Here is a 26900-nt window from a genome sequence, read left to right as displayed (position 1 = left end):
ATATGTGGTTTTCTCATCTGGAACATTCAAAAGAACTACATCAGTTAAATAGAGTCTTATGAGACCCTTAGCTTTACGGTCTTTGATATCCCAATCTTCTTGAGCTACAGTTTCTGGTCTTGTAGTGCTTGAAGTCGCTTCCCATAGGTCATGATCTTCCAACATGTCTTCCATCTTGAGTTTCCACAACTCAAAATTAGTGCCATTAAATTTCTCCACCTCCATTCTTCCATATGATGAACTTGCCATCTCAATCTGCAAATAAGATTCAGGATGCTCTACACAAGACTCCCACTCAACTTGAGATTAGCTCAAAAAACCCTACCCAACAACTAGGATTAAAAGTTGATCAAGCTCTGATACCACTTGTAAGGAAACTCAGGTGCTAAAACAACTTCCTACACTAATCTCTTAAGAGAAGTATGGTGCAAATCCTATTAAAATCTTTTACACTTACAGATTCAACATCATGTAAATAACAATATTGTAACCAACCATGCATACAGAAAATAGATAGAGAAAAAAACACATAACACAAAGATTTTTTGGTGGGGGAAAACCTTTCAATAAAACAACCCCACCCCTTCAAAACCTGCACAATGTATTATCTTTAACACAAGGTTACAATATACTTGCAATACAAGTTTAACAGTAACAATAGAAGACTTCATTAGCACCTCAATACCTGCACACTCTCCTCTTCCTCTCTCTTACATTTTCAACATGCAATACTACTTTTATGAACATCTTAAGACCCAAAAAAATGCCCACAAAGGAGTTGGGCATTTTTCATGGCTCAACCACCAAGAACCATGAACAATGCCACATGTACATGCAATACCAAGAAAAGGGCATCCATCCCTTGAATAGGCAATGACAGCTTGTCATAGAATCTGCCAAAAATAGTGGTCATAAGAGAAGTGTAAGGGAATCCATCATACCAACCTATTTTTGGCATATTCTCTTACACACACCAACCACTCATTCTTGGGTGCCCAAAATGGCCCCATGTCATAAGATGCTCTTACACCTGTCATAGCTCATTCCTTAAATAGCTCTTACACATCATAGGAATCTGTCATAACCTTTTCAGACATGATCTCCTTCATACACTTCAAGATGCTGACACATGTAAGTGATCAACATGCCAACTAGACATGCACACTAACATTTACATATTATTTACAAAAATACATTTACAAAACAAATAATAATAAGAATAGGAATTATAAAAGGTTGAGACACCTTATTCCTAACAATTTTAACATATTTCTAACATCCCCCTAGCATTATGCTAGTCCACCCTAAGTTTTAGGTCGATCTGGGACCATCTAGACCTTGTTCAAACTCCTAGAGCATCTTGGGGTGTGATTGGGGCTCCCAACTACCCCTAGGGTACACTTGGGCATGCCAAGTGCACCCATGGAACACTTGGATGCATTTTGAGTGTAGCTGGGGCATTTGGAGTGCATTCATGTCATCTAATCTTTGACATTATCAAGGCTCTCAGTGTTAGATCATGACATCATCAAACCACTTTAATAATATTGATTGTGTCTATCAATATTATTATGATCAACCTTATCAATCAATCTTGATCCTATAGCATTTTACAAATGTCAGTTAAATGTTGCATATCAATCAATTCATGTCATGTGTCCTTGGCATGTTATCAATTTCGATTAATCAATCAATTTGACCATGGCTTTGGTCTATCTATCATCATCATATTCAATCTGTATCATTATCACATCTTTATCAAAGGATACCACCACACTTATCAAATCAAATTGGCCAATCATCTACTAATTTTCTCTATAGGATTAAATAACCCATAATTTAATCCTATGTTATTTCACCAATTATTCTTTTAATTAACTTCTTCAATTAATTGATATTTTATTAATTAATTGGTTCATCATTCACAAACCATGGAAATTCACAATTTCCTAAGTCATATTTTTCACCATTAATTCCATTTTTACTAATTTCTATTTTGTGGAATAAAGGATTTTTAATTCAAATATTCCATAAAATATTGACATCATCATGACACTTGGGCTTGACATCTCATGGATTCTCCTTTGACATTTGGCTAAGATATGTCATAATCCAATATTCTTATTCCCTTATGCATGTCTATTTTTGACTCCCTTTGTCATAGATTCTTGGCTTTAAGTGGGCTTGAGGTGTCTTATGACATGTCATAGATTCTCTTCCACATTTAGCCAAAATTGACTTCCATGCATCATAGAATCTTATACTTGGCATCTTGTGTCATATGCATCATGGATTCTTTAAGGAATCTCTTGCCACATTGCATATCCAAGGTGACAAATCCAATACTCTTAATTTATGTGTTGATTATAAAATGAGCATTCTTTCTCTCATTTCCAGTTCCTATTTTTCTCATCTTTGGAACTCTTGCTTTCACATTAAAATCACAACTTCAAGTATTCTCATAGCATTATCATCATCTTAGGCTTTTTCCTCACAATTTTGTGCACTATAGGAAATTTTGGAGCTACATCATTTGGAGAAGAAAGAAGGACATGGGAGCTACAAATGAAAGAGGGGGTTTCTAACCTTGTGTTTCTTTCTTTGTTAGTTTGGCTTTCATGGTAGACTAGTGGGTGTTAGCATATGATTATTGGGTTTGTGATTTGCTCATAGTATGTTATGCATTAGCTTTTTTCCTAGGTCCTACACCCTTGAGCTAGTTCTTCTTCTTTATCTTCTTCTACATGCACTGATGTATCATCTGTTTGGTTCTCATCTTGGTCAACATCATCTTCTGCTATTTAAATTTGATTTGAAATGACAAAATCATCCATCCATTTGTTGAAGACTATATCATCTGGCCAATCTAAGTTCATAATTTCTTGTTTCTTCTTAACCACCCAATCCCCTAATTTATTTATCTCAACAAATTCCTCTCTGAAGGAAACACATTCTTCATTTGTCTTAGCCCATAGAAAATGCCCTTCTTCATTAATGACTTCATTTATTCTTTGACACAATAAATCATTTAATTCTTTTCCCCACTCTTCTTTCTCTTTTATTATATCAATCTCTTTGAGTGCCTAGGGAAAGAGATCAAATTTATCACTTGAATATTTTGAGAGACAAATTATTATTCTTTTTTGCACTGCCACCCTCTTATTACCAAAATCAAATAGATACCTACTTATAGCAAAAAAAAAAATCCATCTTTTCACAAGATAAGCTAATAATTGAAATGCACAAGAGGGTGATATCCTTATCCCTTCCATCCCATTTAATAAGGATAGGTTTCAAAACCCCTCACCACCTTTTATTTCCCTCCACTTATCCAATATGTTCAACAATTATTCATAGAATTTTGGCCAATTAATCTTATCTAGAAGATATAAGATTGCTTTTCTAAGTTTTTCTTCGTACTTATAATTTAGCTCATCTTGCAAGGCCTAGAGCTTTTTTTTTCCCCTCAAACTCTTCAATAGTATAAAATTCTAGCCTTTGTGGAGTATTAAGAATCTCAATAAAGGGAGTAGATTTAGAAGGCTCCATTGATGGGCAAGGTTAAGTGATTCTTGGCCTTGTAGATCGACCCATCACTTTATTCTCAAGTTCAATTCTTTTAGAACTTCTTTATTAAATGCATCCAAAAACTTTTCATATCTATCTTGCAAGTCCAACTTTTCCTTTTCATCTCTTAGAGTTTTAGCTAAGGTAAAGTGGGTTGTTCCAATACCCAAATGTGTAGCTTCTACACTAGTGATTTCTTCAACTCTTTTCACAATTAGGTTGCCTATCAACACAATGTCATCATGTTGGGAAGAGCCAGTCCTAGATCCTTTCCTTACTAACAAAATAACCAAGGATTCCTTGTCTTTACTAAATTTAGCATCTTTCATTTCCTTCTTCCCCTAATCCTCTATACTCAGTCTACCTACAATAGAACTAAAAGCCAAAGCATCTGCTATATCCCAAATGGGTGGCAACAAAACAATAGATGCTTTTACAATTTGTCTCCCTTCTTTAGGGATTAGGTTCTTAAATTCCTACATCATTTCTTCTTTGACCTAATTCTGTGCATCTACTTCCTCCATTTCTGGATGCCCTATTCTCAGTTTGCTACATCTTTCTTCAAACATTCCAATATTTGTTCTCCATAAAAATTGATACAATGCTTTGGATTTAACAAAATCGTCATTAGAGATAAACTCATGGCAAGCCTATTCCATCACAGGGTCTAATTCCCTTCCTCTATAATATGCCATAGTTAATTCATGCCTTGGCATTGGAGGTTCTTAGGGATTTCCCTCTTCTAACTCTACTTGAGTGATGAATGCTCCCCCTTGGGATCCCAACTACTTCATCGACTCCTTGATGAGTTGTTCATCTCCAATTTGTAATGAGGATTATGTAGGTGAATATTCCTCAATTTTAGGTATTTGTTCCCTTATTATTTTTTACCTCTTGTGTGAGGGCTTATCAGTTATTTCTTCAAGAATAACACTAGTTGATCCCATTACCTATTTCCATTTATCTATAATGGCTCTTTTATTTGAATCCTATTATAGCTAGACCTCTTCTGGATAACCAAATGCCTTGATCCTACTATAGGAGTGAATGCCAATCTCTTCATGACCTCTCTAGCCTTTTCTAGAAAAGAATTGATAAAAAATAGTTTCTTTTCATTCATGACCTCCATGATTTTAGGAAAATTAATCATGAGTTTATTCACCCTATCTGCCTCTATTTTCTCATTAGCAAGAGCCTTGTAATTACTATTGAAAAAATGAGTGAATTCCAAAACTCTAGAATAAACTCTCCATTTCTGTTTTTTGATCTCTTGCTCTTGTAGAGAGAACTCATTCCTTATTATATCCTCAAGGAAGTAAGGTTCATGTTTTTTGGAGCCGACTTTAGCCCTTAGTCTAAACATATCAAAAAATCCCTTAGTTTCACAAAAATGAGAATGAGACATAGCCATCTTGTACTAGTCTAGGAATTTATAGAAAAACAACCATCCACCTTTTGTAATTATAAAATGGTGGGCTATAGTGCAAGTGGGGAAAAGTGAACCTCTATTTTTTATCACCGAATATGTCTCTTCCAATCTTCCTATTTTCCACAACATCTTAGATATTCCCAACTTCAAAGGTACTTGGTAGGGAAATACATGAGGGGTCCTCTATAATCCATAACCCCTAAAAACTATTGAAATGGGGTATGGTATGGTATCAACCCAATTATGTGACACTTTTAAATTAGAAGGATTATCCATAGGTCTGATAAAATCAAACAATGCCTTGGGGATTTTGGGATTGTCCCTTAATAAGAGGCTTCTTAATCTAGAGGCAAAATATCTATCAAACCTAACAAAACTGGCTCTTTCTACATCCCTAGTCATATCTACACTCCATAGCTAGACTAGTAGAGCCTTCCCTTCATGCTCTCTATTTAGAACCATCTACTTCTTAGAATATGTAACTCCTTTAAATAAGAACATGTGCATCAACAATGAGTAGTGGCCAAAAGTATTTTCAACTTTACTCTTGGCAATTCCAACTAGTCCTATTTGGATATCTTCTACTATATAGGATGCAAAATCAAAAATAATATCCACACCAAAAGAAGAAATATGAGCCATCATATACATAAATTTTACTGGCATAAAAATCTCTTCATCCTTGCCAAAAGCCCTACATAAAGTCATGTATATTTTTAGGGCTCTAGATGTGAAAAATTCCTTCTTAAAAGGCTCTTTCATAGATGTTGTGACCAATGGTAGATTCCCAATTGAGGCCAAATGTAGCCTCAGTGCACCTCACCTAACCTTATCCTTCTTTGATAAGTATTCCCTTTCTAGTCCTAGTAGGTCAATGGGTATATGGTAATCTAAAAATGGCTCCAAACCAAAGACCTTTCAAATTTCTTCAACACTAATACTAAGCAGGCCCTCCCCATCTAATCTTCTCACTATCCTAGCTATAAGGTCATAATTTTTGGCAATGGCTATGAGTAGGTTAGTAACCATGAATACACTAGGGACCACTAGTTTTCCCAAATCAAAATTCCAAATGTTTCCATGGGGATCAAACAATTTCCTCTTTGAAAACCACTTTTTAAAAAGAAAAAGCCTAATTTGGTAGTAGTAGCATCACTAATCCAATTCCCTCTATCATATAAACCATCTACAATCTTGAGACTAGGGTTTATAGAAATTAACGTTTTCATTTGGGCAGACTCATTTGTAGACTAATGCAATAACTCAAGAAAATCATCATGTATATTTCTACTTTTACAATCTACTTTTCCTAAGAAAACTTTCTTTGGGGGCATATTTACTACTGAAAATAAATACCCAAATTCTTCAGTGTCTAATGGATTTGGATACTTACTTTGCTAGATGTTTCTATTTCACTACAATTCTACAACACACTATGAATACTTGAAATTCTTTTGCACTCTAATCACACTAGGAACAATTCTTCAATGGCTCTAAGTTCTCTAAAAGTCTTAAAAAAATTGAGTAGATAAGAAATGGTGAAATCTTTTCAATATACTATGTTTCTTGTTCACACGAGGAGCCTTCAATCTTCATAAATGAATCATAAGGGAAAATAAGGTGGTATCACCTTCTATTTTTAAAACACATCATTGATTTCCAAAAATTCGATGATCGAAGAACAAAATTATGAGTGACTCATTTTCCCTTTTTTATGTTGGCAACCAACCCAATCGATTTTCTCCACATAAGCCTTTCTCTCTACTATTGGCAACTTGAGCTAGACCCACTAGTGCTCGTGGACATGTGTCACCCTCTCGCTATGTTGCTATGCATAAACATTGAGCAACTCTTACATGTGACATTGTGACCATCATTCATGCACTTCTAATCAGACAATGTACACTTTACAAAAAATTTGGTGGGTCATCCTATTTTCCTTTTGATTGCCATCTCATGTCTGCTAAAAACTAAAAAAATGTTCATAGTGACATGGCTCTTGTCATTGATGTATCTTTGATATGATAGCTCCAAACAACATGTGTCCTTATCTTGAATGTGAATCCATGTGGCATGTGACATGCCATCATTTTGATGTACTAGAAAGGTAGTTATAACACTTAATCTTTTGTGCTACTTTTTACATTCAAGTTCCACCGTGTCTTGTTTTCACAAAAAAGGCACTATGTCATTACTAGCAAAAATTGTGAGTTTTCTGATCACAACATAATGATCATTGTATTTTTTAGAGGAATTTGGCAACATGAAATTCACATGTTCTCATTGTTGTTATTGTATTTACTAATCCTAACATTACATAATGATCATACAACTCATTAATGATGAAAAACTTTATGGCACCTTACTTACATGTTAATCCCACCATTTTTACTTTTGTGAGAAGGCACTATGTTGTTATTAGCAAAAATCAATATTTTTTTGGTTGTGACATAGTGACCACCATGATTCAGTAGAAAATTGGTGTCGTGAAAAGCAAACAATGTCCTCTATTTGTTACCTCCTTTAGTATGTTTGACAACATCTAATAACCCATCATACTTGCAAAGCTTATTTTTGACAGACAAAATCCCAACACCGTATCCACTTTTGGGCCCCATCATGATTCACTTTTATGGGAGGTTGCCATGTCACTATCGAAAAACACCTTGATTTTTTTGGTCATGACATAGCGACCACCATTGATCTTAGAAGATCCAATAGCATGAGCAATTTAACTTTGAAACCATGTTTAAAAACTAGGGTCCCACTAGGTCGCCATGTTGCATGTATTAAAAACTTGGAAAATTATTATAGAAACTTGGTGCCTACCATAGATTTCACAAACATCTGATGATGTAGAATTTTTTAGGGAACCATGGAGCCAAAATAAAATTTCTTTAAAAATTTCCTGAAAAATACATATTATTTCAAAATACTTTTCCTGCCCAGTCTTAAAGCTGAGAACATATATGACCTAAAAGGCTTGCTTAGGGTAGAAATATTGCTTTAATTAGGGTTTCTCCTAGGGTTAACCAATTTTGACAAAACTAAACCTTAATCTATTCATAAAAGCTAGGAATTCATAGTAGAGAATGTTCATTAAGGTATAAGGTAAAAACATGACCAACACAATAGAAGAATTTTGGATCTAAAAACTCAACATTCTACTCTTTAGACAAATTTGATAACTTACGAAGAATTTCCATAATTCATGTGTCAAAATTTCTACTGTCAGATGTAGCACTATCTTCTTTGAATATGTTTTCCCTAGATCTCTTGAAGCTATTAAACTTTTTCTTCAAGGACCTGATGCTTTTATAAAAAATGTTAGAAACAACAGTCGAACAAGATAACTAAGAGGGGATGGGGGGTGAATCAGTTATCCAAAAATTAAAGCATTTATATTTTTTTTTAAAACTTAACAATTCAACCAAAGTAAGAAAAAACCATACATAGATGCACATAGAAAATTACACCAGATATGTTGACTAGGGAAATCTATGCTCAGAGGGAAAACCCTAGTGGGAATGATACCCACAAGATGATGCACTAATATAGATATTCCTTGTTAAAAGATAGACCCTATTAGGAGTTTGCTACAACATTTAGTACAATGAGTCCCTATTAGGAGACTTTGAATCTTTGTTAGGAGATTACAACCTTGTTGGGAGTTGTGCTAACCCTATTAGGAGTTGTGGTATAATGTATGTAAGAAGAGCCCATTGCCCAAACATGTAATTTCAACTACAAGAAGAGTTCACTTCTCAAACAAGTAATTTACTAGTATCTTCTTCTTTCCTCTGTCTTGTCAATTAGATCAATCACTATTAGACATTGTAGACTAGGTCACAAACCTTGGATCCAAATACCAAACCTTGTATCACTTAAGAAAACTTGGCAATGAAGTTTCCTTCACTTCCACATTGCTTTGCTCAACTTTGGATTTCGTACTCTCAGTAACTTTCTTAACATTCACAATTTGCATTCATCCATACCATGATAAAGGACAATGTCCTTCCTTTATACCAAGTCCATAAAAAAAATTTCGAGTCAGATGTTAGTCCTTCCCAATTAGTTATTATTGGACCTCACTAAGAACATATTACACTTAGTGATAACCTTAATCTTCCTTTTTTCAACTTGAATAAATTTTTCACATACAATATTATGATGAGTGAGATTAGCCACATCATCCTCAACATGTCTTCTTCATGTCCTAAACTTTGATCCTAAAGATATCAACTCTACTAAGAGATATAATTGGTTTACTAGAACATGCCTTTGTAAACTCTATCTCAGAACAAACATCATCAAAACTTACATAACTTCTTCTAGACTTCTCCTTTCTAATTCTAATGTTAACTACATATACTAGATACTCCAAAATATCTTCCATAACCTTGGGTGGTTATCATGCTCAACTAGCCTTATGTACCAAATTAATATTTCCATTGTTCTTCTGTCAAATACCACATAAGACATCAAACATGCAATGTTGACATCAATGACAAACTTAGTCATGAATGTAACATACCATCAAACCAATCTTCAAATAGGTTTAAATAGACTCCCTCTTCCACCCTAGTCTTCAGTTCAAATCATAACTACCAAAGTAGTTCATTCTTCCAAAAGTGCACAAAAAGTTGATAAGCAATTTTGCAAAAATTGCAAAGTTGTCAATGCAACTTTTTGACAACTTTTGCAATTTTGCTCATTGAACCTTCAAGCTTGGCTAGTCTATTTCCAAACCTCATAAAATGAACCTAATACACCTAATAATGACTCTTTCCCAAATATTTTCCTCATTTAAAGGCATTCTTCCATATTTTTCCTTATTGAGCAATTTTGAAGCATTTTTTTTTCTATTAAGACCTAATTGACAAAAACTTGGCTCACACTCCAAATCCTACCTAATAAAACCTCCTAACCTCACCTTGGGAGTTTATTCTTAGTCCATATTTCCTCAATGGTTGTTTAGACCATTCAAAAACCAAAAAATGCATTAGATCGCCTCTTTACCCCTAGGTGCTCCTACACCACTTTTCTATTTGGTTCCTCTAGAAACTTCTTCTACAATCTTTCTTGAATTTGACTCAAAATGGTTTACCTTGAACTATGTGCCACCAAATCATTATATTTATCTTCCACACACTTCAAAAAATTCAAGAAAATAAAATAGTCAAATCAAATTTTTCAAATCTTTGACCAAACACATTTATTGGCACTCAACATTAATATGCTATCACTCGACATCTATATTGTTCTGTCACTCGGCCAACACTAGTTCACTCAAAAAATACTAAAGTTTAATGATGCTTAGCATCATAAAGAATTTACTCGATATATACTAACAATCCCTTTTCTTTAACTATTTTTCATCTTTTCTTGGCTCCTCTTGATTTTCACTTGGCTTCCACTGATTTATGTTCAACTTGCACTAATTGCTCAAAAAGGATTGGCAAACACTTTTCATACTTGATCTCCATCTAGGGGTGAATGCACAAAGTTGGGTTGCAATTCCACGAAAGTCAAATCGGCGAAATGAGACATCTTAGAAATGGGTACCCGATTTTAAAAAATGGGCACCCATTTTTGGCTCGGGTGCCTGACCCTAAATTTAAAAAATGGGCACCCATTATTTTTAAAAATCAGGTACCCATTTCTCAATAAATTAAAAATTTAAATTTTTAAGAAATGGGCACCCATTTTTAAAAAATAAAAAATGGGTACCCATTTTTAAAAAATTAGGTACCCATTTTTTAAAAGTAAAAAATAGGTACCCGTTTCTTAAAAAATCAAATTTTTAAGTTTTTGATGGATTTTACATGCCGCTTTTAGGTTTTCAAAATGAGTACCTACTTTTTGAAATTCAAATAATGGGTACTCGTTTCTTACAACATGAGGCGAGATTTTTTTTCCTACCTCAAATTTTGGTTTGGGATAGGCTTGGTGAGACCAAGCCTATGCCTTGGCCTCTCAAGATTTGGCTAAGGCATTGAACTGACAAATTCATGCCTTGCCATAATTTTTAGAGGGTCTTCCCGATCAATTTTTTTTACGAAACAAAATCCCATTAGAGCTCTCACTGTCCTGATTTTAGAAATATAAATTTTATAGAGTTATGATTTTATTTACTATTTTTTTATTATTTTTTAATCAAAGGTGGTACCTAAATGTAAAATAGCAACATTCACTATAACTTTAACAACTTTTTTATTTTATATTTTTTCTTAAATTAATTTATATGTCATCAATCTACATTCAATTCTTTTGAAGTTTAAAAAAAAAAATTGAAAAAAGTGAAATTTTGATCAAATTATGGTGTCCGTACACAAGAGGTTTAAAAAATTTCCTTTATAGCCAATTAGAAATTAATTAAAAAAAAATATTCATTAAAAAATTCAAGAAAAATATTCTCATCAATCTTTGGTGTGTCGGGTAACTCATTTAAAAGGATTTATAAAAATTCATTCATTTGTGTCAAATTATGGTATCCGTACATGAATATGGTATGGTCTTGAAATAGGCATTTTGAAAAAGTGGTTTTTAAAGATCCATACCAAAAAAATAATCTATCATATGGGTATACAAATAAATTACATATTCAAAAAGAAGATTCCAGGCACTACAATTTTTATTGCTGAAGTTTTTTTATATTTATCTGCAAATGGCTCAAATTTTGGCATGAATTGACAAAATATTTCAAAAACAGGAAAAACACTTCCACTTTTTGGCCAAAAGTGAGACCCAACTTCTTGCACTGACCCCCAGTCTTAACATGAGTAATCTTTCATTTCAATTTTATGTAGATAAACAATGTACTATAGTATCAATGTCTTACTTGGTCTTAGTGCTTCATTTACATACCAAATAACTTAACCTTTCTCTAGGTGCTATTATTATCTCTTATTTTCAAATCCCTTTCATATATTGACTAAATGATATCTTTTAGACCAAAAAGAAATTGTCTCACTAGTGTAGCCCCACTTTTTGTTCTGGAACCAATTTGAGAAAATGAGTACATGTATTTAAGTGAAAAGAGAAAAGTCTTAGTTTTTGTTTAAGTCTAAGTCTTAGTCATTTTAGGTTAGGTGAATCTCTATTAGATATTCCCTTTTCTCCCTCTTCTCATTCCTATTTTGATGAGTGATCTTATGGGTAGGTTAGTGCCTCGTTTGATGGAGATTAATTTTACTCATTCAAAGATCAACTACTTGCTATATCCATTTACAACTTATCACTACTTGAAAAAACTTATGCTGGTAACAATTTAGAAATTGTCTTCTCCTTGGTAGGTTTTCTACCCATGAGGATGATTTCCCACGAAGAGCACTAAATGATGCATGCACATCAAAAACATGCAAGTAAAAATGCATCATGTAGAAAATCAATATTTCATCTACTATTATGACCCCCCAATATGGTTTAGATTCAATGTAGCCCATATAATCATTCATGGCAGAAAACTATAGACCAACTTCTCATCAGCAGGTTTTCAAAACATGAAGTTAGTTTTTCCATAAAGGAAGTTTAGACTAAAATGTGATGTTAATTGGATCTCAAAAAGGTCTTCATACCTCATTTAAATATTTCTAACTTCAAGAAGGAGGGTTGTCCAAAATTAGACTAAAAAAGGAAAAATTAGCATAGAAACATAAATTGTCTTCTCCTCAATAGGTTTTCAACCCATGAGGATAGTTTCTTGAATTTCAAAGAAAAATCAAGTCAATGGTAAAGTTTTATTTGATAGTTGTATTTAGAGCATGTTCCAATAATACTAAAGTGAATTGAACCATTATGAAAAGTAAATGATAGTTAGGATCTCAATTGGCAGACAATCTCCCATGGAGTACCCTAATGGTAACTTTCTAAAACTTAAGGGAAAATGAGAAAGTAAGTAATGAAGATATAGAAAATTACCATTGAGTTAAAATGAATGGTGAAAAGACCTCTAGTTGTCCATCAAAATTGTCACTAGTACATTTGACCTTTTTTTTTTAGCAATATTAGCCAAAATTTTGACCCAGGTTGGTCAAAATTTGGACCAACCAATTGGTCAAAGTTTTTCTCATTGAAATTTTGACCAATCTATTGGTCAAAAACTTCCTAGAGCCTTGGTGCAATTACTACCAAGCATTGGTTAGAGTTTTTACCAATGTGTGGTTGAAAACTATTAGGCATCGGTCGAAATTTCAACCAATGCTTGGTGGAAAACTTTCAAGCATTGGTCAAAATTTTGACCAATGCTTGGTGGAAAACTTTTAGGCATTGGTCAAAATTTTGACCAATTCTTGATCGAAAACTTCCAAGCATTGGTTGAAATTTTAGCTAATGCTTCATTGAAAACTTCCAAGCATTGGTCAAAATTTTGACCAATGCCTGGGTGTAAATTTTTTTTAGGCATTCTATAAAATAGTTCACATGCCTTGTGCATGCAAAATGTCAAATCATATGCAAGGCATGTGAAATATTTTATAGAATGCCTAAAAAAAACCAACAGTAACTAATCAAACTATCTTAAACACTAATAGTAACTAATATACTTCTTCATTAATATGCTCAATACAATAAATGAACTTGACAACTATGCAAAACAAGTTATATGCTAAAAGGAAATCATTTAGGAGATACAGAATATGGAGAGAGTGGGACAATCCCTATCTGAGACTCGCTCCAAAGTATGAAGCTATACAAATTGAAATATTTGGGCAAATATTTTACTAGAACCACATTTATAGAGGCTATAAATTGATTCATTGGAGTCCCTCATCTAGTACGGCTTTGGCTAAGGCTAAGTTGGAGTATCTAGATGGACACTAGAAATCAAGCAATTTTGATCCTTCTCAATCGATGCGAACCACCAACATAGTCATCACACAATCAAATAACACCACCAAGCTACATGAATAATATCAAGAACCTTTAGAACATCCCCAACACAAAAGTTGACTCATCTTCAGCACCAAACACAAGAACACTGAAACAACTAAACTTAAAAAAAATCAAAAGATAGATTGTGGTACTCAGAATCATGAATAACAACTACTAACATAAAGATAAGATATGAGAGTAATTCCAGCATCACAACCTCTAAATCATCAAATCTAATTCATAACAAACCAAATACACATCCTCTAGACTCAAGAACACTATAGCACCAATAACAAAAACTCATTCAAATAACCATTTGAACCTCTATAAGTTGATAGCCAACAACTATAGACATCTTAAAAACTCTTACAAGAATAGCAACTATAGATCTCCAATATAATATTCAAATGAACAATAATACCAGAAATTCATGTTTATGTTAGCATTTTTGCAAATGACAAGTGTTCTACATAGGTCGGGTATTTGCACCTCATTGTTGAACATTTCTTTAGTCATGATTTTGAGGTTATTTTGATGGTGTTGAGGTTGGGGGAAGGATTGAGGAAAAATGTCATTGTAAATTCTATCTGCCATGTATCATGTTGGAGATGCGATCATTGCAAGTCTCCTATTTTTATTGGCTATAAATTGTGAGAAGTATTCTATTGGTTTTTTGTATGTGTTGTTTTATTAAGAGTTATCTGGAGATGAGTATTGGCATGCATTTTGTAAGTAATGTCTGAGAGAAGGATATATCCAAGTCTACATTATTGTAAAAGGAAACCACTATAGTGTTCATTAAAGCTTATAGGGTTAGTATTTGTGAGATTTGTATTTAGATTCATCCGTTATTTAGTAAAGTGACTTTTGTTGGTGTGGCTAGATATTTCCCACAAGGAGAGTTTTCCCAGGGCATCTCTGGTGTTCATTTTCTTTTAGATATTTGTTGTTCATTTTATGTTATTTTGTTTCTAAACTTAACAAACAAGACCTAAAAAATAAATGCATGGAAATTTATACTCTAAGCCACAACCCACAAAGTTCCTAATGATGTACATCTGTGATCAAGTTGTTTGAAGATTTGTGCAACCATAAATTACTGGCCAGTTTGTGGAGAGTTAAGTACCTTGCATTGGGTAGTTCCTTTTACATTGTTGGGGGTTGAGGACATTCTTAAGGATTTGAGACTAATTTTGGGAGCAACCTAGTCACCTAAGAGAGTTCTAGTCTATGTCAAGGAGCTATTTAGTAAGTTGAACACTACATGAATCACCATTTGAGATTTTTTCTAAGTCTTCAAAATTGTCACATGAGTAACTAGATTTTATTTCTGAAATTGCAATAACTGGTAGTACACTTAAAGTGGCAATTAGTTTTGGGTCTAGGAAAACCTATTATATACCTGTGAATTGAAGTTCTTTCCATGCTTTTGAAAAAGATTTATGTTTCTTCTTTACAAACTTATAATAAATTTTTCAATATGAGATATATAAAAATTTGACATGTGGTTTGTGGTGTAAAACTTTGCAAGAAGGCCATTAAATCCTAAGTGGGACTACAATTTGAATGGACAATTGGCTAGTTTGTGGCATAGCAATCTAGTGGTGTTTGATGCTATTATTTGTGATAGAAAAAATAGGAGTGGTGAGAACATAGATATGGTAGCTAGCAAGTTGTAAAATTATAGCTAGACAAATATCTATAGAAAAAGAGAGTGATAGATGCACATATATGGGCAATAATATACATATGTGTGTGTGCACACACATGTATATATATGTATGGTACATACTACATACATATGCATATATAGGAGAGCAACTTGTACACATAAACAAGACTACTTTCTAGATGGATAAATAACATTTTAATAAGGTGTGAGCCTCACTTAATGGAGCCAATGCCTTGTATAAGTAATGCATACATAGAAATGCACAATAATATCCCCATTAAAACCAAGTGAGGGATTTATACCAGGTTCTATACATTTGTATATTTTTATGCATGTAACATTTATATAAGTGTTTTAAATATATTAGTTGAGACTTGAATATAGGGAAAAACACTATTTAAGAAGAATTTGTGAGACTTATGGTGTTGGAAATCTTAGCAGAATAAAACACGCACATCTCTGCTAAATTGTGATATTGCTATCAGGATTCAATACTGCAGTTTTTAAGTCAAATTCATTGACTCAATAATCCCTATATATCTCTATTAAACTTGTAGCAATAATCCAAAGGAATCATACTATAATGAGTAAATGAAAACTCCCTGGGTGTAATCCATAAAAGTTTCTAATTTATTGAAAACTCAAAATTTCTCAATGTTTTGCACCTATAGCTTGTCCTCAATGGCAGTGGCTCCAATAAGAGTCAAATTTCCTTTAATTTCTTTAGCTATCTGTTCTAGACTTTGACACTATGCAACAAAATTAATAATATCCTATTTTTCTTTGATCCATCTTCTGTACATGTTAAAAATGATTACAATTAAATGAAATAGAAATAGATCTCAATGAATGGATTCATGTTTTCATCTCTATAACTTGAATCTAGTGTGCAAGAATATGCCAATAAATAGCAAGACCTACATCTAAATGCACTTGCCTCCCAATCCAAGTAGGATTCTTCATTAAGTTTTGAATATGCCAAAGCCAACATTCTAAGGCATGCTTGTCCATACTCCTTCAAATGCTCTAGTATTTTGTATCTCCACTTCTCTACTTCCATAGAAAGTCTCTCGAAAATGACATTATTAGCACCTTTGCATAAAAGTAAAATCTAACCATGTGGATCACAAATAATCACAAACATATGCTTCCTAAAACCCAATTAATAAAAATAAGTATATGCTATTAATTTCTATGTAAATTTTACTCAAAACCTTTTACATGTATATTATAAACAAATGAATTGTGACACATAATTTATAACAATGAACCATGTTACCTTGTACCACTAAAATCCATTTGTTTAGCACTTCATTTTCAAACTCATGGTACCCCCTTGTTGATTGATAAAATCAAAAAATAATGAAGATGCTAACCATTTGTAAAGAAAAAAACCTAGCATCTTAGCAGCCACAACAAAAGCTGCCTCATCTAGTGATTCTCCAAGCTACAACTATAGATAGAAAATGATAAATGAATGAATGAATGAATATTTTTAATGACACCCATGAGACTAATCAATCTAATAGACCATGGATCAAAGCCTAAATGATTACACATATTAAGTTGACAAAGGATGTGACATGGACTAGCTTAAGACCAATTCCATTCTTTTATGACTAACATGTTCCAAATATCTGAAAATGCATACGGGAGAACACATTAGGGCATTGGGAGGAATATGCATAGTTTTCCCTATCTAAAATAGTTGAAAATGCATCTTGTTCTGCAAAAGACAATAAATGAATGATTGACCATATTAAGCCTACTAGACAAGTGACATGGAATGGCTTAAGCCTGATTCAATTCTTGCATGAGTTTTAAGCTATTCCAAATGACTAAAAAAGCATATGGAGGAACATATTAGAGTACTGTCAAGAATATGCATAGATTCTTTTAGGGTAGGAATACTATTTTTCTAGAAACAAGCCCAATAAATCTGATCGGTCTAGTAGAGAATCTGTAAAAAGTGAGGTTAAAATTCACTACCGTGATAATTTCAGAAACAATGGGATATGTCTCTATCATAAATGGGACAATGTCAATCGAAACTTCTTTAAATAACAATCCAATTTAGTATATGGAGGCTCATAGAACCTAGAGCAATCAGGAAATCTATTTTGAAAAATAATGCAAAAATGTCCAGCTTTTAGATTCTCTTTAGTTTGAGTATTCATTGGAAATTTGGAAATTCCACTAGAGACAATTAAAGATAGTAATTAGAATTTTAAACAAATATAGTTACTCACCAAGTACTCTAGGTCCTCCATGGTCAGTGTAATAGATGAAAATGTAGTCATTGGGGCCACTATCCACCACTTTACTAAGGAGGAGATCTTTCATGCACTCCAATGCCCACTCTCTAGAAATGGTCCCAAAGAACTTGACAAGGGCCTAAAAATTTCTGGAATTAGTAAGGGAATTTGATAGTTTCTATTCAATTTCAAGATCACATGATGTTTCAAAGAGTGTGGGTGTTGACAATGACACGTTTGATATCAAGCAACTCTGTTTAGTGTTGTAACGAAATTTACAATATTAGTGATGCATAAATATTACACAATAAACCTTTTGACATAAGGAAAAATGGAGTAAACCTAAAAAATATTTCAACAAAAATTCATATAGAAAATATTTCATACAAAATATTCAATCTATATTAAAGCTCAAGTGTACTCCCAACGAATCACCTACCTGAAGTGCTCGCATATATAAACCAGCTTTCTCACACAACTGTGCTATACAAGGATGGTCATAGTGATTGAAAATTCCATTTGTGAAGATAGCATCAACAACATTAGGGAAAGTGACCAAATTAATCTCAAGAACCTACAAGGAAAATAAAATTAGAAAAGACAAAACCACATTAATTTCTACAATTAACAATGTATAAATAGTTACATTTTCACTCTTTACATACTTTGCACATGAGCATACTTTTAAACTAGGTATAAAAGCTACTTGATTCATGATCATATTAATAACTTACCTTAGTTTGAAGATGTGCATGTTCTGGCGAATTAGGCTTCAAAACATCCAACAAAAATGATGTTGCTTCATGGATCATATTACGCTGCATGTAGATTTAAATTGGAAACAAAAGTATACTAAGTTACAAAGAAGTTTCCTCATGGTTTCCATAGTCTACCAAACCTTTTAAACATTTTTTATTTGTCTTGTAAGATACTATCACTTTCCACTCTATTTACCAGTGTCATAAATAACAGCAAAATATGAGTCCACTTAAGCTCAAACTACAATAGCATTAATTTCATACCTCATGGATATTCCAGAGAGCACCATGCCAAAAATTTTGGTGAACCCAACAAGCCCAATGCTCCATTCCAACTCGTATACATAAAAATGAACTTACCAAAAATCATGTCAAAGCCAACCACTATCATGGGAAGAGATTTCAGGATTCATATTAGATAATCTTGTTGGAAAATGGGGTCATATTTGAATCAAATGTTAAGTGGTGGAGTTCTTGTATTTATATTTAATTAAAACTAAGGTATATAGGACTAGGAATGACAAAACTAGTCTTTTTTTGAAGCCTTGAGAGCATTTTGCCTAATTTTCCATATTTGGCCTAATTGAGGGCTACTGTCTCTAAAGCCTTAATTTGACCCAAGTTTTCTAAGAGCTCTAGAAAGGGGGTAAGACCTTAGAGAAGTGAAGTCCACTTGGAGAGATAGAGGTCAGCATTGGGTAAAGGCTGGTAACCTTGCTTGGCATCTTGCAGTGAGTTGGGTGCTACTAGGCACTTAAGAAGATTTTGGTGGAGTAAGGCTATAGACTCTAAATTAGTTGAGGTGAGATATGAGCACATATTTTGCGCACCTTACAAGTTACACTACCTCAATTTGGTGATGCAATAAATTGGCATCCAAATAAAGTGGGTGAAAGAAATAGTGTACATTATTCAAGCACATCATTCTTTTCTTTAGAGTGTTATGATTTTAGAATATGTAGATGATGAATTGATCAAGCTTTAGACCCTTCAAAATAAAAATGGCAAAAAAGATTACTTATTGGGATGAGAAGATGAGAGCTAGATGGATTTGGGTTTTGCAATTCCTCGGAATGTTAGTTTGAGCTTCACTTGGTTTCAAGAATACTATAATATTCTCTACTTAACAAGGCCAACCACGTGAAGGTGGAAACTCATATGGCTTCAGCCCCTCCCCCTAACATCAATCTAAATTCCCCATTAACATCTAATTACATACTTCATTCATTTCATTCATCCATTTATGAACTATACCATTCAATCAATACAATCACATAACATTCATTAATATGATATAAAATTCATTAATACAAAATAGTAAACAAGAATTTATATTATATTATTAGAATATTTTACAAAAGTTTTTCCCTGTTCAACTACAAGCACTGGGGGAAAAAGAACAGGGCAAAGAAAACCCTCGGTATAGCCTAGGACTTGAGTCCTATATACATTATACATACCCTTATAAAGGTCTTTAAGAATGCATACCTTCTTTTATACAAGGGGAGGATTTTTGATAGAAGAACCTCCAAAAAAAAATACAAGGTTGGATCAAAATCCATCTCAACCAGATTCCCTTCCCAACATATTGGGGATTACAAATAATAGTGGCTAAGAGGTTTAAAAATATTAATGTTGGAGGAAATTGGAGTGACAAAATTTTGAGGAGATCTCTAGTGTGGTTAAAGAAATGGTGGACACTAGAGGTAAATGTTGCAATCCTTGAATAACCTACAATAAAAAACAATATTCCATGGCAATGAAAACAAGGGGGGTAAGGAGTTAATAGGTCTTACCCCCCTAAAACAAATATCTAACAAGTCACCTATTCTCATAATAGGAATCTGTAAAACTATTTAGCACCTTACACTTCTAGCTTTGGTCACAAATGGAAATATACATATATAGAGGAGAGTGTATGAATGATTTAGATTTGCATATGTATATATATATGTAGGTATATATACTTATGGGAGATAGTTTGTATATACATACATATATACACATATGGGAATATACATTTAAACGTATATATCTACATAAATATAATTGTGTATATATATATATGAATACATTTATATATACATATAAATCTCTACACACATGTGCGCGCGCACACACACACACACACACATATTATTCTAGAGGACAAACAACAATTTATGCTAAGGAGAATAATCAATTGTTGCTTGTCTCTATAATATATAAATTTAATCTAGCACCCACAAAAGAGGACAAACAAATTTGCTTCATGTAAGGCTATAAAGCAGTGGTTGCCCACCACGACATAGATTCCAATGGCCAAAGAAATGTAGAATATTTTGGTGCATTAGTTCACACAAAGGTAAATAGGCCTAATCAATAATAACTAAAATTGAGAACTTCATGAGAAATAATCTATTTGATGTTAATTTCAAACAATGATAACAACGTGCATGACATTTCACTACATCGTTCTACTTCCAGCATAGATCCTACTCATGATTATGAAGGCTAATAGGCACATAATTACTATCTTCAACATAAATGCCAATAGGTACATCGTGACTATATTTGGCATTCTCTTATGGCTCTTGTGGTTCTAATATTATAACATGAGGCTTCCTCTTCTTCTTTTGAGCATAAGGCTGATGTGCCCCTATAATAAGAAATAAATGAGTTTAATTCTTCTTCTTTTTTAATGTTATAAGTATTTCATTAATCTAAAGAACATAACAAGGATTTTTCTTTACTTGATAGTGTCACATCATCTACCACATTTTGTTTAGCCCCAACCTCAACATGATCAACACTAACATCACACTTGACTCCATTACGATGATTTTCTCCATACTAAAAATTATCACATAAAGGTTACACCAAATGCATTTTAAGATGCCAAATTTATTAACAATTACATAATTAATTTTCAATAAAAATTGAATAAGTACCTCTATCACTATGATGCACATCAGGGCCTTCGTCATGTGTTGGATATGTGCCTTCATAATCATGAGTAGGATCTATGCTAAGAGATTTTCATATTGGGCATGCCTTGAACAAGATACCACAAGATTTTATCAATAGATATATGTTGCTTGAAGGGTATAAGGTGCATTGTGTGCCTTGTTGGGATTTCCATGGGCTACCCATTAAGCTCAAAGTTCTATAGTCCATAGACCAAGAGGCAAAGAAACAACTCACACCATTGAAACTAAGAAAGAAAGATGCTCAATTTTCCAAGAAATTAGTGTGTTTATATATGTTTAAACACATATATAACATGTGTGTTTATATTCAAGAAAATGCAATTGGCAGGTATAAAATTAAATCAGACAACCTTTGCCAGCATTATTGATGCATGTGCCAAAACGAGAGCTTTGGAATAAGCTATGGACATGCATTAGAACATAAAGAATTCTTGTCAGATGTTTTAGTCACAACTGCCATGGTAGACATGTTTGAAAAATGGAAGCATAGACAAGGCATGTGAGTTTTTTGACAGAATTCATGAACAAAGTGTGTTCATGGTATAACACTGCTAATTTTTTATGTGTTGTTAAACTCCATTACCCAACTCTTAGTTTGTTTTTGGATTCTTAAAATGGATAGTACAGATATAAGAATGGTAGAGATTAAGCCTTGAAAACCATGAAACATATTGGGTGAGCTGAGGATGGTGCCTTGGAGGACACACAATAAAATAGTTGAATTTCCTAATGTTATCACCTTGTTATCAAATTTGATCAATATTAAAAAAGACTATTGAGACTCAAAAAAATTTATCTTAATTATTTGACATCAATGATTGAGAATTTCAAATTAGTCATAAATGAAAAAAAATTGTTTCTGATGTTCAAATCATAATCCAAAAATCAAGTTGATCTTTTTCAAGTAAACATTTAACATCAAGCATCTATGACCTCCTCACTTCTATCAATCATTGGTATTGATTTTTTTCTAATGTCACATTCTAGAACACTTATAAAATTCATCTCTAAAGCTAATTATAGGCTATCATAACTTTGAAATACAAAGAATTATTATTTTTTGCATAGAAGCATATTGGGGCATTCACAACATGAGAACTGCTTAAATAGATATATCATATTAATTTAACACCACAAATTAAATCTAATATGATTACAAGTACCAATACAAGAAACAAAAAGTTGAACTTACTCCTTAATCCTATGTATCCTCAAAAATCTATAGACAATAAGATTAATGTAAGAGAGATACAAAGATATCATTCCTACCCTACACAATTTAGTGATCTGACAAACACCCCTTTAAATTCCCACTAATCAGTGGTTCCTAGTCCCACATCATGTTGCTTATGAAAATAAAATGTTCCATAGCTACTTATAGTCTCTCTAAATATACATCTGCCTAGGTGGAGAATAGGCTACCAAAGAATATTATGCTATCTTTGAATATTGTGGCTTTAGTATTAGCTTTGAAATTTAATGTAATACTTGAAATTTCCTCTTGAATTATCAAAAACTCAAAATTAAAATAGAAGTATTATTATTCTATCTTCTATATAGAAAACCTAGGTTTGAGCAATTGTCTATTAAGAATCATAGAGTAAAAACCTTCCTTGATCATGTAAAATAGAAGAGAAAATCCCTTTGGCCAAAAGAAAAGATCATTTGTAATTTTTTTTTGAACTTTGGGGTCATAGACCTTACGTGTATCTATTTTTCATTAATGTACTATCACAATAGCCATGATTGTAAGCATTTGAATTTCAATTTTTACTATTACATAGACCCCCTTGTTTTAATAGCTGACTCTAATGTTTTATTCATTTTGTGAGCCCAACCTTACCACGTTTGGCATTGCAAGTTCAATGTACCCTCATTAATAATTGATACCATTGCATTCATTTTTGTTAAAACATTTTGTTGAAGTGTTTTTAGTCTTGTATAATACAAAAAATCTCTATGATTTAGCAATCTTTTAGACTCAGTTCCTAAACTACATGTTCATTATTAATGCAAAAAAATGTGTTTTGTACAATGGGTACAAGTGTTAATGTACAAATGTGAAGGAAGATTGAAGGTCTTGGTTGAATTCCACTAAAACTCAAAATATAAGGTGGATTTGTTAGTTTGGGTAGGCAATCAGATGTGCAACATATTAGTTTTATCTACTAGAATAGCCTATAATTTTAGGATTCAAGTAAGTTGTGTACCTTTGTTAATACATTGTAGAGATATTTAGAGGACATGCCCTTAAAGTGATATCATAATAACAAAATAAATAACATTAAAAGAAGGTTAGTAAACTAATTCCTCTAGTATTTTAACCATAGAAATATTTCAACTTTTTTTACTTATATGGAAACATGCAAGCACACAATGCAAGACATTTAGTAGCCTTCCTTGTTGCCCTAATAGTAGCAAGCAACAAAAAATTGAGCTAATTGTGTGATCTGAGGATCTAAATTGTTGATTCTAGTAAAAGGCCATTTACTTAATATCAACAATAAGAAAATTGCTAAGAACCAAATTTAATTTAGGACATGTAAACCAAAAGCACTAACTAATACTAATCAACAAGAAGCAAGGTGAACATAGATGTTAAATCAACCATCCATATAAGTTGATCAACAAAACAAAAGAAACTATGTAAAACTCAGCACTCCCCCCACCTTTAAAAAATATATATATGTACCAAAAAATCTAAAGAGATTTAATTAGTCACTAAAATTCGGGATATTTAGACCAATCAAAAAAACATTATACTTTAGAAATTTACCTAGACCAATATTTCTAAGTACAAATGTTTATGCATGCAAAAAAAATCTTAGCACAATTCAATCATTGACAAATTCCCTCAACCAATATTTCTAAGTACAGTAGTTTATGCATGCAAAACAAATGTTACCACAACTCGTTTATGTCATATTCTTGAATTCGACTACATATTTCAGAATTTGAATACAACTAGTTTACTATTTTGAAGACATGCTCATCTTGCTCCAAGGATGGGAAGCATCATCCTATTCTCATCCCATGCATTTTTAGATAATAAAATATCATTGTCATTCAAAGTCTCCCATGATTTTGAAACTACATTGATTTTCATAAAATTCTCATTTTAGCATTATTATGGACAAGTTAGCCATTCCAATACCCTCTTTCTTGTTATGCTGGACTCTTTGAATCACTTGCATGCTTATTTTAGTTTTGTGTTTTCTTTGGTAGTTTTTGGTTCCACACAAGGAAATGAAATATGATGATTATCTAAAACAATAACCAAAAAACCCTCTCCACCTTCTTCTTCTTATATCCAAATTCTAGCATTGCCCACTTTTCCAATGGTGACTTCTTGTTATAACTACATTCAATCTAAGATTGCACTTCTTCCAATTTGGTTTGGCTTGAACAACATATTCAAGCTTTGATTTGTTAAGATGATCTAAAATCATGCTAATAGATGGACATTATTGAAAAACTACTATATTTTTAAATGAACCATCTAAACATTTTAAAACTTAAAATATATTATATAAGTCTAGCCGCCTCTACTCTGTGGAATTATAAAGTAACTATCATCTCTATCCTCTGTATGATCCAATTCATATGTTAAGAAGTCACAAATTCTACTACAAATGAGTTAAAATCATATGCATTATGTCTTATATTCTGGTGTGTATTGATTGTTATATAAATTTGTATGCTTGTGATTGTAGTGTAAGGATTGCAAATGAACTACGGGTTGGAAATGGAAAAGGATCCAAATTTATAGTTATTGTTTCTACAATTACTTCAACCATGATAGGCCTTGTTTTTCTTGGAACTTGAACTAACATGATGGTTAGTATGAATAGCCTACTCTAGAGTAGTATAGAATTGGTAAAAAAATTGGTAATCTGCTAAATGGAATCATCATTTAAGTGTGTACCATTTAAGCTCATGAGCAATGAACAATGGGTTATGAAGATTGTCTTAACATAAAACTCCAATTGCATATAAACAAGATGATTAAGACATGGTAAAATTTACTAAATTTTACTTACTTGCAATAGATCACCAATATCGACAATGAGTGATCCAAGAATAGGGGATATAGTAAACCATTCTCCATCTTTCTTAACTTGAAGACCCTCGACTTGATCATCTAGTAGGGTAGTGATCACACTCCCATTTGAATGGGGTCTGAGTCCATTCACCAAATTTGGCTAAGGGCGGAGGATAATAATTGATTTCCAACCCCAAATCCTCAGAAAGCATACCAAGCAACTTGTCTAAAAGATTGAGTACCTCTTCTACATATTTTTCATAGATTTCCCTTCATTGTCCACCACCAATCAATCAGCATTAATTTATACTCCATATTACAAATTTCTTATGCATGTTGTAATTAAATTTACTTACTTGTATGAGAGGGGTATTTTTGGCCAATGTTTAACTTCCTTTATAGAGGGTGGGGAGATAAAATGAACAAGGGCATTGAACCAATCCAAGATTGTGTCATCAAATATGTCAAAGAAGCGACCGTAGCCTTCAAGCATACGAGTACCAGGTCTTATTGGGCACTATCTTCTTTTTTCTTCCAAAGGAAGATCAAAAAAATATTTTAACATGCCTTTAACCCTCTCTAATAATGAAAGAACTATCTCGTGATTTATTATCTTCAAAAGAAGAAGCCAAACCCCTATAATCATTGACCCAGTTAGAAAATATTTTAAATACTTAATTTGGGTATGTATGTTTTAATGGTGTTAGGGTACAGACCTAGAATAATCCATAGTTTTAGGTTGCTTAGGTCAATTGTATTACTATCTCGGAGTGTTCACCTACTAAATCGATGACAGGAATAGATTGAGGGGCTTGAATAACAAGAGATGGCCTTTGATCAGATGAAAGAATATATCGAGTAGGAACTTCTTTGATTTTTTGGTCATTGAAAGTTTGGACCAGGTCTATTGGCCTTTATAGCCTCTCATATTGCTTAAAAAAAGCTGCTACATGCATGTGTTAAAAATAATAATGAAATATTTGAAACAATAATATTACCATAATATTATTATAATTACCATATTTGTGCCCAATATAAATATATAATCTTCTAACTTATACCTATAAAGAAATATTACCATAATATTATTATAATTACCATATTTGTGCCCAATATAAATATATAATCTTCTAACTTATATATAAATATGAGAAACTCCTATTTGTAATTTATTTATAATTACCATATAAATATATAATCTTCTAACTTATACCTATAATATTATATATTAATTATACCTTGTATATATATTATAATAATGAAGTATTATATAGTATAGTGATTATAAGACTATTATAAAGTTATTGATGTTACATTATTAATTACTAGCTAAATAA

The 26900-nt window shown here is 32.6% G+C and overlaps 1 pseudogene; it reads right to left on the bottom strand.

Annotated features, from left to right (window-relative positions):
- Positions 1-26519, bottom strand: part of LOC149564199 (flavonol synthase/flavanone 3-hydroxylase-like) — a 103244-nt pseudogene extending 76725 nt beyond the window's left edge.
- Between the last annotated feature and the right edge of the window lie 381 nt (positions 26520-26900).

Source organism: Cupressus sempervirens, chromosome 4 (assembly GCF_028749045.1).
Source record: "Cupressus sempervirens isolate cs-2001-9-10 chromosome 4, ASM2874904v1, whole genome shotgun sequence".
In the NCBI taxonomy this organism is placed as follows: domain Eukaryota; kingdom Viridiplantae; phylum Streptophyta; class Pinopsida; order Cupressales; family Cupressaceae; genus Cupressus; species Cupressus sempervirens.
This window is presented reverse-complemented; position numbering and strand designations above follow the sequence as displayed.